Source organism: Magnolia sinica, chromosome 14, assembly GCF_029962835.1.
Source record: "Magnolia sinica isolate HGM2019 chromosome 14, MsV1, whole genome shotgun sequence".
In the NCBI taxonomy this organism is placed as follows: domain Eukaryota; kingdom Viridiplantae; phylum Streptophyta; class Magnoliopsida; order Magnoliales; family Magnoliaceae; genus Magnolia; species Magnolia sinica.
This window is the reverse complement of record NC_080586.1, coordinates 21,209,313-21,225,692: the sequence shown is the minus strand read 5'-3', so window position 1 is coordinate 21,225,692 and position 16,380 is coordinate 21,209,313. Positions and strand designations below refer to the sequence as shown.

At 36.9% G+C, this 16,380-nt stretch overlaps 1 non-coding gene across 1 annotated transcript; it reads left to right on the top strand.

The window, feature by feature from the left end:
* Nucleotides 1-2,880: 2,880 nt before the first annotated feature.
* LOC131226437 (small nucleolar RNA R71) lies at nt 2,881-2,987 on the top strand. Its single transcript, XR_009161822.1, has one exon. It is a non-coding gene; the product is annotated as a small nucleolar RNA R71 (small nucleolar RNA).
* Nucleotides 2,988-16,380: the final 13,393 nt, after the last annotated feature.

The following is a 16,380-nucleotide window of genomic DNA, read 5'->3' as shown; positions in this document are numbered from 1 at the left end:
TTTCCAAATAGATAATCATTGAAAATTTTTCAAAATTTTCAGAAATTTTACTCGAAAATGAGAAATAACTGATTAGTTTACCTAATTTTCCATCCCCAACCTAAAATCTACATTGTTCTTAATGTAAAAGAAATAAGCATGTAATGCAAAAGAGGCAATGAAAAGAAGGGAAAGTAATAGGAAGATAGTACCTAAAGAAGAAATTTTGAGGCTTCTCCGATGATCTCGGTATGCAAATGGAGGAAGGAAGTTTGAAGCTTTTCCACGAATCTCAGCATAAAATGGGTTAGCACAAAACTAAACAATTGAAAGTAAACTATCCTAGTCCTAAATCATATGAAAGCAATAAATTCTAATCATCAACTATGAAAGCGCAGGAAATCTATTCAGTTATGCATCCAAGTTCTTCCTCCAGCTAGTATCTTGATAAATTTCTCAGAAGGTTTCTCAACAAAATCATCCAAAAGCCATTTTTATAGTAGTCTTGGGTGTCTTGGAGTATGAATGTCCAAAGAAATTTATAGACCTCAGCATAAAGTTTCCTTTTAAGTTCCTGAGGTGTCCAAGTATATATGATTCACCTGTGATAGAAAAAGTTTTGAAGTTAGTACAACATGGTGAATCAGAGACTATAAGTAGATGAAATTCAAAAAAATTCACAGTAGGTGGTGTAGTCTCAATACATTCTGAAGTTTCAGACCTGGGTTTAATTTTCAGTTCCTCCTCCTTTGATGGTAAACATTCAAGATATGTGGAAGGAAGGACTTCAGAAAGAGGGTTCTCTCGGTCAGTAACAACTACCGATGTGTTGTCTTATAAGGCATCCACTATGTCATGTATTAATGGATCGTTTGAATTCACCAAGTGGGCCAAGAAATTTTCTAAAGAGTTGAAGTATTCAGTTGAAAGGAGTTCATTCATCACATCAAGATCTGTGATGATATGCCCAATAACTTCTTTATCTTTTTCGAGAGTAGAAATGAGCATACTCTCTTGTTTTATCCTAGGGTGGGATGAAAGCACCACCGGGTATGTCTCTTCTCAACCTAAGTAAACCTATTCAAGCTCAGCAAGAAAAGGTTTTAGGTCAAGCTTCGGTGTCTTGAAGCTAGACAGTGGAGGCATTACATCAGTATGGGGCAAATCTTCAAATTATGGCCTCCATTGGTTAACTTCAAGTACCGGTGTGGTTTTAAGCATGACATCCCTCTCCCTAATTGTGTCATCATCCAAATCAAGGGAGTGGGCCAAACCTGTCTCAAGAGGGTCAGAGTATAGAGTCAGGAGTGCTCTATCTTCCACGAACGGGTCAATCATGTTAATGTCGTAGGCCTCATCATCATCCTCTGCCTGTTTTCTCATAGTAAAAAAGATATTGAGATCCAATGTCATATTTTTGAAAGATAAACTCATAACTCCATTCCTACAATTAATAACTATATTTGATGTGGCAAGGAATAGGCGACCAAGAATAACAGGAATTTGAGTGCTTATGTCCATGATGGGTTGAGTATCCAGGATGATAAAATCTATTGTGTAGTAGAATTTGTCAACCTGAACCAACACATCCTCAATTATCCCTCTCGGTACACAAACTGATTGATCGGGAGGTTGTAGTGTGGTTCAGGTGAGTTTTAATTCACCTAGGTGCAGTTATTCGTAAATCGAGTAAGGAATCAGATTAACACTTGCCCCCAAGTTAAGAAGTGTATGCTTGATTTGATAGTTCTCAATTACACAAGTGATGGTTGGGCTACTAGGGTCTTTGTACTTTTGTGGCACATCTTGCTTGAGCAGCACTCACTTTTTCTGTCAGAAAAATTCTCTGTTGAATAGTTTGTTGTCTCTTGGTAGTGCATAGATTGTTCAGAAATTTGGCGTATGAAGAGATTTGTTTATGAGCATCCAGTAGAGGAATGTTGACCTTCACTTGCTTAAGCACTTGTAGAATATCCTAAGAGTTTGATAGAGGTTTTAGTGCAATCAACCACTGAGGGAATGGAGCAATCAACTTGTCTTAAAGTGGCAGTTCTAATCCATGTGGGGCAATGCTAGTTCCTGGCCCTTAGACTTTTCAATCTTTACCGAAATACATTTATCAATTATTCTACCACTCCTAAGAGTAGTGATAAACTTAGATTGCTTCACATATTGATTTAAAAAGTTTGGGTCACTCATTTCGTATTGTGGTTTAGGGTTGGGGAGAGGCTGGGTCGGAAAGATCCCTTTATCCTCAATCAAAATTTTTGTCCCACACCCTTGTATGGCCTTTGAAAGATCTTGAATGGCTTGCAATATACTCTGATTAAAAAGCTCTTAATTTTGAATGTGTTTTAAGACCGGATCCTCTTAAAGGTTTCCTTGATTTAGGAATTGGTTAGGGAATCCTTAAGGAGTAGTAGTTTGTCCATTCCTCCAGCTGGAGTTATATGTATTTGAGGTGTGTCCACTTAAAGTTCTTTCATAATTGTTCATGGCATTTAACTACTCATTCGGAATTTCTTGAAAAGCAGGTATTGTTGGACAATTTTCAGTTGTATATTGTTGCAAGCATAAATATCACAAACTACTACCATAGCCTTATCCTTCTGAAGTTCTATGGCCTCGACTCTTCTTGTGAGATTGGCCAACCTTGCACTCAAGTAATCTTCTTCTTTTAACGCATACATTCCTCCTGTTTCTTTTGATTGAGTAGGCTTAGAAGTGGTGGTTTTTGGAGAGATGTCCCATGCTTGTGCGTTTTCAGGAAGTTTGTTTAAATAATCCCACACATCATTGACATCTTTGTTCATGAATTCCCAATTGCATATCGTCTTGGCCAATTGGCGCATGGAAGAAGCCAGTCCATCGTAGAAGAAATTTGTGATGCACCACGTTTCAAAACCGTGTTGTGGGCATGAACTGACAAGCTCCTTGAACCGCTCCCAACATTGGAAGAATGTTTCATCTTCCTTTTGGGCGAAGTTCATGATTGACTTTCTAAGGGTGTTCGTCTTATGATATGAGAAAAATTTCTAAGTGAACTCCCTTGTCATGTTGTTCCATCTGCCAATTAATTGTGGACGTAGTGAGTGCAACCATGTCTTAGCCTTTTCTTTTAAAGAGAAGGGAAAGAGTTTCAGCCTGACCGTGTCCTTAGACACATTAGGAAAGTATAAAGTGACTATTATCTCATCAAACTCTTTAAAGTGTAAATATGAATTTTCATATTCAAGTCCATGGAATTTTGGAAGGAGTTGGATCACTCCCGACTTGATATTCATATGTCCCATATTTTCTGAAAAAACCATGCATGAGGGAGTGTTCACCCCCGCCGGTTGTAAATAATCTTGTAAAGTACGAGGCGGGGGTGCTTGATGCACCTCATTCTCATCATGGATTTCCTCAACCATAAGTTGAGGTGGATTTGAAGGCTGATTGGCTGGTTAATTGGCAGCCATAACTTTAATTAACTCTATAGATATCGAGTGAATGCTTAATCCTACGATGGATAGATAACCCATCAACCAATCTTCCTTTACTCAAGAGACGTTGAGTGTTATCACGGACCCACTTGGGCATGAAACACTCTCAACCCACAATTTTAGAATCTAACTTAAACCTAAAAAGCAAGAGGGAAATAGAAAGAGAGAGAATTAGAAAGAAGTTACCAAATTAGAAGTTTTTATATTGGGATCCTATAATAGAAAAAGGAAAGTGAATTAGTTTCTCAACAAAAAAAGGAAAGTATCTAAAAAAAAGAAAGTAAGTTTCTAAAAAAGAATTAAGAAAGCAACCTAGTTTCTAAAAAAAGAAAAAGGAAAGTTTCTAAAAATAGAAAGTAAGTTTCAAAAAACAAAAAAAGGAAAGGAAATTAGTTTCTAAAAATGGATTAGGAAAGTTTCTATCCCTAAATTAGAAAGTAAATTAGTTTCTAAAAACAAAAATAGAAAGCTTCTAAACCTAGAAATAGAAAGTTAAGTTAGTTTCTAAAATAATTCTGAAAAAACTCTAAACTAAAAATAGAAAGTAGATAAACCCTAATCTTAAACTAATTCCAAAACTAATCAAATTCAAAAAATGCAACTGTCAATCCTTGGCAACGGTGCCAAAAATTTGTTCACAACCGTAAGTGTAGGCTTGCGATGTAGAAATAATCTCAGTAAGACCGAGGTCGAATCCACAAGGACTGATCTTGTGCGTTTCTGAAATTAACTAGAAGTAGAACTAGAAGAAGATGTAAAATTAATTATGAAGTGATTGAGAGAGTAATTATGAATTAAATAATCAAAACTAAGAAGTTGAAGGTGGGAACTAGGGTGCCAAGGATCCACTTGTAGTCATCAGGGAGCCCTCTTGCTTGATTCAAGTAACATAATTAGAATTGGAGTCCTATCCTATCCAATTGGAAAATATATCAATAAAATCAAATCTGAACTTCCATTGACCTAGTTATCAATGAAGGAGAACTATGATAATTGGTAGGGATTCTATCACCAAACCATGCCCAGGAGACAATGGCAAATAATAGGATTTACCAATCTCATAATCTCTAAGCAGGAGAATTGTGAAGATTAGAAAGGATTTTATCACCCTACCATGCCCAAGGGACGATGGTGAACAACATGACTTACTAATTTCACAATCTCAAATCAGGAAAAGAAGATATTCAAAACTATTGTAGATTTACTGTAATTTGAGTCAAAATAAACCTTTAAAAACTGAAAGTATTCCTTGAATATAAAATTAGAATCCATGGAGTTCAACATAAACATGAATTAAAGCAATAAAAACATTCCATCATGCTACAAGCTTCACCTCTTAGCCTTAGCTAAGAGGTTTAGCCAACCATAGACATGATTGGATCTAAAACCATAGAAGAAAGCATGAAAACAACTAAGGAAGAAGAAGAAAAACTCTTGGCAACGACTTCCCCACCCTTTTGCTCTACTCCTTAAACCCTAGAAGAGACCTAGGAACATATTAGGAAGTCTTATTTATAGTTGTGGAACTCCAACTTTCGCACCTAGTTGGAAAACTCTAGAAATCGCCTCAAATTTATGTAGTTTGCTAAAATAGACTTCACTCTACATAGTTTTTCAAAATAGACTTCAATCTGCACAGTTTGATAAAATGACCCAGAGTTTTAGAATATGATTTTTCAAGACGATTTCAGGATTTCTTTTCTTCACTTCGAATCTTTGATTCTCTTCATTCCTCACTTAGTTTCCTTAGATCTTTGGCATGTGAATTCTTCAATCTTGTTCTCCTAAGATCCATCCCTTGACTTGGTAATTCTTAAGCATCAAATCCATGCTTTTAGCACCCTTTTTAAGCCAAGCTCTTAAATTCACTTTGCAACACAAACATGAGTAAAATAGAACATTAAGCATTATCATGTTCATAAAACCAGGATATAAATGGGGGTTAATATGCAATATTTGACCCTTAACATCATGCCTCTCAACCAAACACTTTGCTTAGAGCTTCCATCATCGCCATATACTTTTCTTCGTTCATTGAAAGAGCCATCACGGACTGAAGCTTCGACATCGAACTAATTGCTCCACCCACTAGTACAAATGAGCAACTTGAAGGCAACTTTCTTAAACCCATATTGCCTGCATAGTTCGAATCCACATACCCAACTAACTTTGCTCATGTCTTCTTAAAAGTTAAGACGTAGTCTTTTGTACCTTGAATGTATCGAAGTAGATATTTCATTGCTTCCCAATATTACTTATTGGGGTTTGACATGTATTTTCTCACAACACCGACTGCCTATGAAGTATCCGATCTTGTACAGACCATGACATACATTAAATTGCCAACCACATTCAAATAAGGCACATGAGACATATCTTGCTTTTTCTCATCTGTTTTGGAAGATTATTCTGAGGAAAGCTTGAAGTGAGCCGCGTGGGGTGAGCTCACCAAATTTACCCGGTCTATCTCATACTTGATCAATACCTTTTCAAGGTATTCTGCCTGTGATAACTAAAGTCTGCTCCTCTTCTTATCTTTATGAATATTTATACCGAGAACCCTTTTTATAGCCCTCAGATTTTTCATCTCGAATGTCCCTGATAATTGAGTCTTCAGTACATCAATTTCAGACATATCATGACTAGTGATCAACATATTGTTAACAAACAATACTAGGATGATGAATTTACCATTACTCAGTGTCTTGTAATAAACACGGTGATCGTATTCACTTCAAGTAAATTTCTGACTCAACATGAAAGAATCAAATTTTTTATACTACTACATAAGCGAGTGTTTCAGGCCGTACAATGACCTCATTAACTTACAAACGGTTTTCTCTTCCCATTTAACTTCTAAGCCCTCTGGTTGCTTCATGTACATCTGCTCTTCCAATTTCCCATGAAGGAATGCAGTCTTGACATCCATCTATTCTAGCTAGAGATTGTATTAGGCAACCAATGCCAATATGAATATGATAGACACTTACTTAACCACCAGCGTGAATATCTCTATAAAGTTGATTCATTCTCTTTGAGCATAACCCTTCTCTAGCAACCTTTCTTTATATCTATCATGTTTCCATTTAAATAACCACTTGCATCCGATTGCTTTTCAACCCACTGGAAGCTTCACTAGCTCCCATGTGTGGTTCTTATACAAAGAGTCTATCTCATCATCTATAGCTGCCTTTTACTTTTCTACATCAGGCTCATCAAGAGCCTTCTGAATAGTAAACGAGTCCCCCTCATCTATAATGAGGGCATATACGATATTAAAGTTGTCCCTGTATCTTGTCGGTAACTTACAATCTCGTGGTGGGTTTCTTCTCATAGGTGGTTTCTCCACCTGCTCCTGTACCTCTGTCTGCACATCTGTCTCTGCCCAAATATCATCTATGTCAATCTGAAAGTCTATGATCAACCTTTGTGGTTCCTCTTGCTCTTGATTATTCTTATTAAATAAGGAGCTTTCATCGAATTTGACATCACGTCTAGTGATGACCTTGCATGTGACCTTGTCGTTTAACTTGTAACTTTTCACACTAACACCATAGCCAACAAATATTTACTTTTTTGGCTTTATACTCTAACTTATCTCTCTCAACTACCAGTACGTGAGAGTAAGTCTCACAATCAAATATGTAAAAATCTGAGTAGTCCATCTTATGACCACTCCATACTTCTTCTAGGATCTTACAATCAATTATCGTAGAAGGGGATTGGTTCACCAAATAGCAAGCTGTGTTAACAGCCCCAGTCCATAGGTCCTTGCTTAACCTAGCATTACTTAACATATATCAGGCTCTCTCCATGAGAGTCCGATTCATCCTTTCAGCCACATCATTTTGTTTGTGCGTATGGCACACAGTGTTGTGCCTAATGATCCCTTCATCTTTACAGTATTCATTAAACTCAGTAGAAATAAATTCTTCACCATTGTCAGTCCTCAAAACATTTTTTTAGCCTTGAATGTTTTTCTCCCATTGCCTTTCATTGTTTAAATATGGTGAAAACTTCTGATTTATGTTTCATGAAGTAAACCCAAACTTTCTGCAAGTAGTCGTTAATGAATGAGACAAACCATAATGACTCTCCAATGGAAACCTCTGACGATGACCCTTATTAGGGAAAAATAGAGAGACTTATAAAACGAACCAACTCTACAACCAACACGGACCCAATGGGCTAAACTGCTCACGAGACATCTACTGGTAAAGAAAGGCTGACCACGAAGTGGATCGGTATAGTCATAGGTCCACATGACAACTGTCCAGTCTATTGAGTAGGCCGACACAACTATAGGTTGGCTATTGGTTGACCATAGGTCGGCACGACCATAGGTTGGTTATAACTCGGCCATAAGTTGGCACAATCTCCGACAAAGTCAGTAGTCAGTATCAACCTTAGGTGAATGCTAATCTATCAAGACCTCAGGTGAATGTTGATCTATCGAACAGCTTGGTATTACCTACTTCTAAGGCGTCATCCACCTCTACTGCTTGAGCTTGCTCAAAGGACTAGAAGGGCCTATCGATCTCTGATCGACGTCCGACCTTGCCCCGAACAAACGACCTGAAGATCTCTTAACGGCCCAAAGATCTCTTCCGAGATCTTCAGGAGATAAGATCCAATCTCAAGGATCTCGAACGCCCGTAATCCAAGGGAGATCCCCGACATGTCTAGAGATCCATATGGGAAGATCTCTGACATATCAAGACTACTAAACAGGGAACACTTCCTACAGTGTAATCTTCCCTCTCATATAAATAGGGGAGCCCTTAGCTAGTGAAAGGTATGCATACTTACCCACTCAATGCACAATCTTAGACACGACTGGTGACTCTTTTCCAAAAAGATCATCTCCTATAAAGATCCAGGTTCCTAACTTAGGCATCAGAGGGTCCCCTGTATTAACCAGGGTCTCCTTTGTCCTTTTACTCTTATGTGCAGGTGTTTAAAGGTCTAAGGAGGGTCTATCAAAAAACTGCATTAACAGTTTGGCACCATCTGTCAGAAACGGAGATCAGATCCATTTCCTGCTTTATCAGAGAGACTACAATGGCTAAAGTAAAGAAGAAAACCTGAGTCTCCCTAGTTACAACCGACCTTACGCCGCTCCCGAAGTAACCTCATAGTCATTGGGGTTCTTCCTCCCAACATTACGTTGATTATGGTCCCGGGACTCAAGGTCAGTGGTCTCACATCAAAGGAGGACTGTTGAACTCCCTCGAACAGCAGGTTGAAATGCTAAACAACAACATGAAATCCTTGAGGCAGTTGCTGGAACAACTGCAACCTCAACACGTATAGAGGACCACCGAGGAAGATGAGCAAGTGGGCCATGTCCCCCCTTAGCCTTCCAATAGGCCTGCCGCCTCTCAAAGAAGCCGATAGAAGGGTTCAACTAATCCAGCCCCATCTCACGTTTACGGGACTGTAACCTTACTCGCTTCTGACCTATGCCATGAGCTAGATCGGAAGAAGCGATGTTAGAAGCTACACAGAGAGCAGCGATCCTTGGTAAGCCTGCAACACCTCTAACTTTTCAATACCCGAATATTAAAAGTTCTCGAGTGTTACCATGAAATTTAACTTAATATGTACATGCGTACAATACTAATCTAGCTATCTTAACCTTAAACCTATTCTCCAATATGAATCTGACTGTTGAGAATGATGTTCATCCATAGATCAAGCCATCTGACCGTTGATTTTAATACAAGATCATCATATGTCCAAGTATTCCCACTTGTCCATTATAACCAACCATTCAGCCAACTATCTACTAATAGGTAAAGATATTCAACCACCCACTTTGGGTTTCGACTACCTGATCATAGTAAACTAACTACTTGATACCTACATTCGCTCATATATATATCAAATTGAAATTTTGATCTGTTCATCTTATTCACCATCTATGAATATGCTTAACCCAGCATCAAAACTATAATCTGAGAAACTTACACATCTGAACATGTCACTTGAATCAACGGTATACATATTCTGCCTCTTGGTCACTCTAAAAACCCACTTGTGATCATCCATTTATAAAACTGTCCGTACACCTACTCACATACATGATCAGAGTACTAATCATCAAGCTTTTTCTATTTTTAACATGTCATCTGACCATCCATTATGTTTATTGATATATGAACGTTCCCTTAGTTAATTTGGTGAATAATTCTTTATTCATAATGATTTAGACATAAGTTCTTTTGTAAGAATTACTTAGAAATATACCTATAACCATGTAGAACTATTATATTTCTCAAAACTATCACATCAGTAATAATTATGAAAATGCCATTAACCTAAACCCTTTAATTCCAAATCACATGGTTCCCACAATCTGTTTGATGTGAAATTTTATACCATGCCTATGTATCATAAATTAACCATACACGTTAAATTTCAGTTCTTAGATCATTATAAAAGTGTCCAAATTGACAAATCAGCCCCTTAACCATTGATTTGGGTATCCATCGAGTGAAAAAACCTCGTAGGTAGTCGTAATAGGATATTTCCTTTCATATGCATGACTTGGATTGTACATAATATGGACTAAGTATAAAATATGAAGATCCCACTTTGGTAGGCTTTTCCTTAGGCGCGAAATTATCATTTCAAGGCGTACTAACTCCTTATAAATTTGGATCTTCTGATTTAACCACTTCCTTCCGTCCATCACAACTCAAATTTATACCACACTTTGGTCTCATACAACTATGAGGTTATACAAAATTTAGGCCCTGATTTATAATCCTACACCGTTGAAGGTTGAAGCTAGCTCCTTCCTTTTGGTATAGAATGTGAAATTTTAGATTTAGGCTTTTTTCACCATCGATCAACCACCAAATTTTGTCCAACCATTTCTCTATCCTGACCACACATTTTCTCTAAAATTAGGCCCTAATTATTAAGTATGGACCGTTAATTGCGATCAAGTTCGTTTTGCACCCGTTAGGAGAATTTTCAAGATAGGCTAATCTAAATTTTGGATCACCAAGAAATCATATTTCCTATCTCTATTTGATGACCCCAAAATATTGGATGAATTATATTTAAAGAAATATTGTCAGAAAAAAGGAAAAATTGGATAAACCCAATCTAAGTGGGATGGGAAACACACCCCTCTCATACGCCTACTCCTTTATAAAAGGAGTGTGCATCCCCTCTCTATTCACATGCCCACCTCCCAAACGTCCAAGTAGAAGGAGAAAGAGAGAAGAGAAAAATAAAGAGAAAGAAAGAGAAAGAGAAGGAGAAGCCTACACGCCCTCTTCCTTCTCCATATGTATAGTGTCTCCTTCTTGTTCAAGTGATGTCGTAATTCATGTGGAAGCTTTTCATGTAGAAGCTTTCTTACATGGATATTTACCTAGGGTTTAGATCTAAGGCTAAGCTGAGGGATTCCTTTAAGCTTACCTTGATTTAATTTGATATGATTTATCCCACCTCTTACATACTTTGCTTTCATGCTACAATGAGTCTCTCCCTGCAATTGTTTAATTTACCACCAATAATTATTTACCCTTTGGGAATTATGATATGAGGTTAATTATGGGTGATCTTTATTATTATATGTGAGGTGATGGATATAAGTCTTGCCCTTGCCTTTATCAATTTTATTGAGTTAGTCATTGCTATTCTCCTCTTTTGTTGAGTTAGCCATTGCTACCATACCAAAAAATAGGGTAAAGCTGACGGCCTTATGAAGCTTTCCCCGATGGATTTTAGTCGAAGCCAAAAGACAAGAATCTATCTGCGAAACCACCCTTTTTAATGGTGGATGTCCAAGCATTAGTGTTCTCTCATTATGTGGTCCACCCAAGATTTATTTCATGCTCATTTTTTAGGATCGATGACAAAATGATGTAGAGAAATGGATGGATGGAGTGGATGAATCAAATCGATCACGATGGGGCCCATAGAGCCATACCAGGTCCAAAGCTGAATTTAACATTTTCATTATTCTGTTTTTCACTTTGAGTTTTGTATTTGATGCAAAAGTGTGGTGACTTGTTCATAACTATAATGGGTAAGATGTAGAGTTATCTAGACCATCCAAATAATCAGTCTAGTTGTAAATGGTAAATAGTTATACATTTTTATTATATAATACAATCTTAACCATCCAGAAACTGGTCCTATGCATGTACGACCGTTAATAGAGTTTGTGTTATTATTTAGTGGACAACTCACAACATACGGATTTCAAAATGTTATTTTATTTAAAAGAGGATTTCCAAATCCATCCCAAATACATCAAGCACCTTTCCTTCCCTCTTTTCCCTCTTTCATCTTCCATCAAGAAATCCTCCATCAAGCATCATCTTCCATCGAGCGTCATCTTCCCTGATTAGAGATAGATATACTCATCCAAATGCCTGTAATCTGATTACCTTAAATAGATTCCTACTTATCTTAGATTTACAGTCATTCAAACGGCCCCTTAGATTTCCTCTCTCTCTCTCTCTCTGGCAAACTTTCCTGGCAAAAGACACGAGTCCTATAGGATTTTCGGCCTCTATCATAGAAATCTGGCAGTTAGTCCTTCAAAACTCTTTCAGAAATCCAGCAGGGAGGAGAAGATACATTTGGCCTGATACCTGTCCCATCTGACAAGTTCGTCTCTCTCTCTCTCTCTCTCTCTCTCTCTCTCTCTCGATTGAAGTTTTCATCTACTTTTTAGAGCAATTATATGGCTATCGAGAGAGTGCAAATATTTAAATTAGATGAATGGTCTTGATCTTTAAATTAGATCCATCCAATGGTGTGACTTGGTCTAGATAATCACATTGGTGAATGATACTAGCAATCCCATTGGTGGCTATGGATAGTTTAAAATAGTAAGTCGTTTAAATTCACCTGAAAAAATTAGACATTTGCTATCACCACGCAATATGGTTTTTGGTGATGGCCCATCACCATTAGGTCAGTAATTTGGACGGTCTACATCACCCGTACAATTATGCAATGTGAATGGTGCACAAGTCACCATAATTTTCTGGGGGACTCGAATTGCATGGTGTGGGAGGTGGTGTGTTGAAGTGGCAAATTTCTATGGGCCCATCATGATGTATGTTATCCACACTATACATCTATGTTGCTGAATTATATTAGGGCATGCACCTAAAAATGAAGCAGATTCAAAGCTCAAGTGGACCACTCCACATAAAGTGGAGATTGAACGCCTATGGCCATTGAAAACTTATTAGGGGCTATAGAAGTTTTGGATGGAGATGACATGTTTGTTTTCCTTCATTCAGGTCTATTTCGCACCATGAACAGGTTGATGGAAAATAAACATCACCTTGGATCAAGAAAGGTTTAAACAGCTGACATCATTTTCCACTGCCTTCTAAAATAACTTGGCAAAATGAATGGATAATATAGATATAACACAAGCAGGCATGCCACTTGGTGCCATCCAATCATGGTGGTAGGACTCTCCTCGATGTCGAACCTGATAATAGGGCTCTCCTCGATACATGCTTTGTATGTCCTCACCTTCATGTCCTCGATGCATGCATTGTATATCTACACCATTTGGAAACAGTTGTTATTAAGCATTAAAAACCTTTTGTGGGCCATAAAAGGTTTTTCCTTTCATCCTGGTTTGTTTTACCTTATCAATGGATTAGATGGTTACTTTCATTCAGGTTTGTTTTACCTTATTAACAGGTTGATGGTGAAAAAATATTAGGTTAGGACCTATAAAACTTTTAATGGTGTGTCTTCAACTACCATGTTTTCCTGTGGCGTGGTGCACCTAAAGTCTCTATATTCTTTATTTTTGGGACCATATCTTATAAAAAGCTACCAAAAATGATAGACAATGTGGATATACAATGCATTCACTCGAGGTGGCCTCTACTAGTACATCATGTGGAATGCTAGCCCATCAGGACTAACTGGAGGCGGACGGTGCCCTCAGGGCCTTTATGGGACCATTGTGATGTATGTTTTATGCAAACTGTCCATTTATTTTGATAGATCATTTTAAGGCACCCTTCTAAAAAAAGAAAAAAGTAGATGAAAGACTCAAGTGGATCACACTACAGTAAGGAGTGGGGAAGGAACTCCTTCGGTGACTTCCTTAGGCCCATCATGATCTTTATCTTCCAACTTGTTCATAACCTTTAAGATAATGAGTTTGTTCCCAACTTGCCCATTAGAGAAAAATTACTTTCTAAATGTTTCTATTTTTTAAAAAAGAGGAAATGGGAATAATAAATTAATCGTGGTTTGTTTATAGTTTCATGATGGGTTTGAAATGATTTTAGGCTATTGAGGTTAGTGAGAGTGGGTCTTGAACCAAGAATGTTCGAACCTCATTTAACTTAATGATGCTATGCTCAATAGTCTTTTCTATTTATACAAGAATGTACAATCTTTACTGGAAGTTATTGAGGTTGTGTTACTTAAGTTATAGTAGAGTATATAGTCAGAGCAATCTAGATTGTGTTTCCAAAGACTGGACTGCCATGCTCCATGAATATTCTTATTTTTGCTTTGAGCTTTCATCCTTTCCCAAGTTTATTTTATTTTATTTTTTGTCATTTTGAACGCAACCATTTACTTTATGTCATTGCTTTATAGAACTTTTTACTATGAAGTTCAAGAAAAGAAAAGAAAAAACTAAAACTATAAAAGAAAAGAAAAAAAAAACTTAGCCAAATTTGATATCCAAGTTCTATTATTAACCTCTTGTGCTTTGATTTTTTTGTTCGATAAACTTGTTATTAAAATTGGATGTCATAGAAACAATCATATCTTTATAACTTTTAGGAGTTATTTCCCATTATCTCATTCTTTTTCTTATATATTTCCATATTTGTTCTTTAAATGTTTATACTTATAATTCTTTATTAACTAATGTTGTTAATTAGTATTTATGCCACCTAGTGGTTTAGCAATGTATCCCCCCCCCCCCCCCCCCCTCCGTTTAGGAATTTATATTGAACAAGTACATTCATTTGACTAAAAATGCTTGTTCTTTATGGATTCCTAAATTGTTTCATTTTGGACAGTTCGGTACTATACCATGTACTTAGGTTGTCATCATTTTCAATTTACATGTAGTTGGAAATTTGGTAGTGTCTCCTATATTTTCTCTGGATATGTGGTTCTTTATTAATCGGTTTCCTCTATCCATGTGTAATGGATTACATGTAGCAACTAGCTAATATTGAATTTTACATATATCTGGAGAATATGGGGAGGTGCTGCCGAAATTTCGGCTCACATGTAAACTGTATGAGGACAATACATGGTATGTTACTGAATGGGTTAGAGACAATTAACACCTCTAGATAAAGACAATTAGCTCGTCTAGATAGAGACAAGTATGATCAGAAATTTATTGATATGCACAAAAAGATAGGAAGAGTATAACTTTTCTAACTTGAGAAGATAACAGAAATATGTATTATTTTACTCAAGGCCTTTATGACTAATATTTATTTCATGATTTTGTTTCCTTTAGCTTTCAAAAAGAAATCATCCCTAATTGTTTTCTTTTTAGCAAAGCGGTCAACCTATTTCAAATATTCAATATGGATTCTGACAATGCAATGGATTATGTGGTGCATCAAATGCTTCTATAGAATGCTAAATGCCTCTTTAATCAAATCAACCATATATCTATGATGTTTTGATATAGCTTGAATTGAAAGACGATGCTTATTTTGTTTCAGGAATATAATCCTATTTGTTAGAAGTCCTCTTTTGTATAAATCCAACTTGTAACTCCTTAGAACCCGCTCTGTCGTAAGATATTACGGTGCATGACAGTTCCCAGTAGGTTAAGTTGTAAGTTGTTACGTAAAGTTGGTTGGATATCTTTTATTTTTATAAATGTTGTCAATAGTTAGTTGGATGATAAATTAGGTATAATTGTGTGCCTACCTACAGGTCGTATCCAATGGACTCTAGGGAGTGGATTATTTTATAATACTTGGATCCACAATTTATAGATGGTATGATGTGCTTTATGAAGTTCGTAAAAGAACATCTTCCTGGTGGAGAAACCATTCATTGTCCATGTACCAGATGCAGATGTCTACGTTTACCCTGCACAATTGACGATGTGGTGATAGATCTGATTAAATATGGATTTAATCCAACATATAGGGTGTGGAACATGCACGGTGAGCATGCATCACTCAAGTGTACCGAACACACACTAACTTCTCACCAGTATCATAGTGTGACAGACATAAATAACATTATTAATGCAGTTGTTGAAGACCTCGATTGTAATAACCTGGACAAAATTATTTGAGATGAACCCAATGTAGCCGCCGAAGCTGAAGATGTTGCTGGAGATACTTCAACAAATGAGTTTGAAGCAAATTTACGAGATACGATGACTGAGATCTATCTTGGTTGTCACAAATTCACCGTGCTGACTTTCATAGTACAACTTTTTAAATTAAAGGTGAATCATGGATGGAGTGAATAAAGCTTTACAGCTCTTCTTTAACTACTCCAGAATGTCTTACCATCTATTAATAAGACCCCAATTAATACCTACCAAGCAAAGAAGATCATTAGAAAGTTGGGTCTTGATTACCAGAAGATTCATGCATGTCCAAATGATTTCATGTTATACTGGAGAGAGCATGAGATGAAGACAAGTTGTCCAAACTATGGTACTTCTAGGTACAAGACAAAATTTGATTCGAAGTCGAGACGATCTCAATTACCAGCGAAGGTGTTAAGGTATTTTTCATTAACACCAAGGCTTCAAAAAATATATAGTGTGTCATGGGTGGCAAAGGAGATGACATGACACTCAACCAAAAAAATGCAGAGTAGAAAGATGGGGCATCCAGTGGACTTTAGCACATGGAAATTTGTTGACAACAAGTATAAGAATTTTTCAGTAGAGTTTCACAATGTT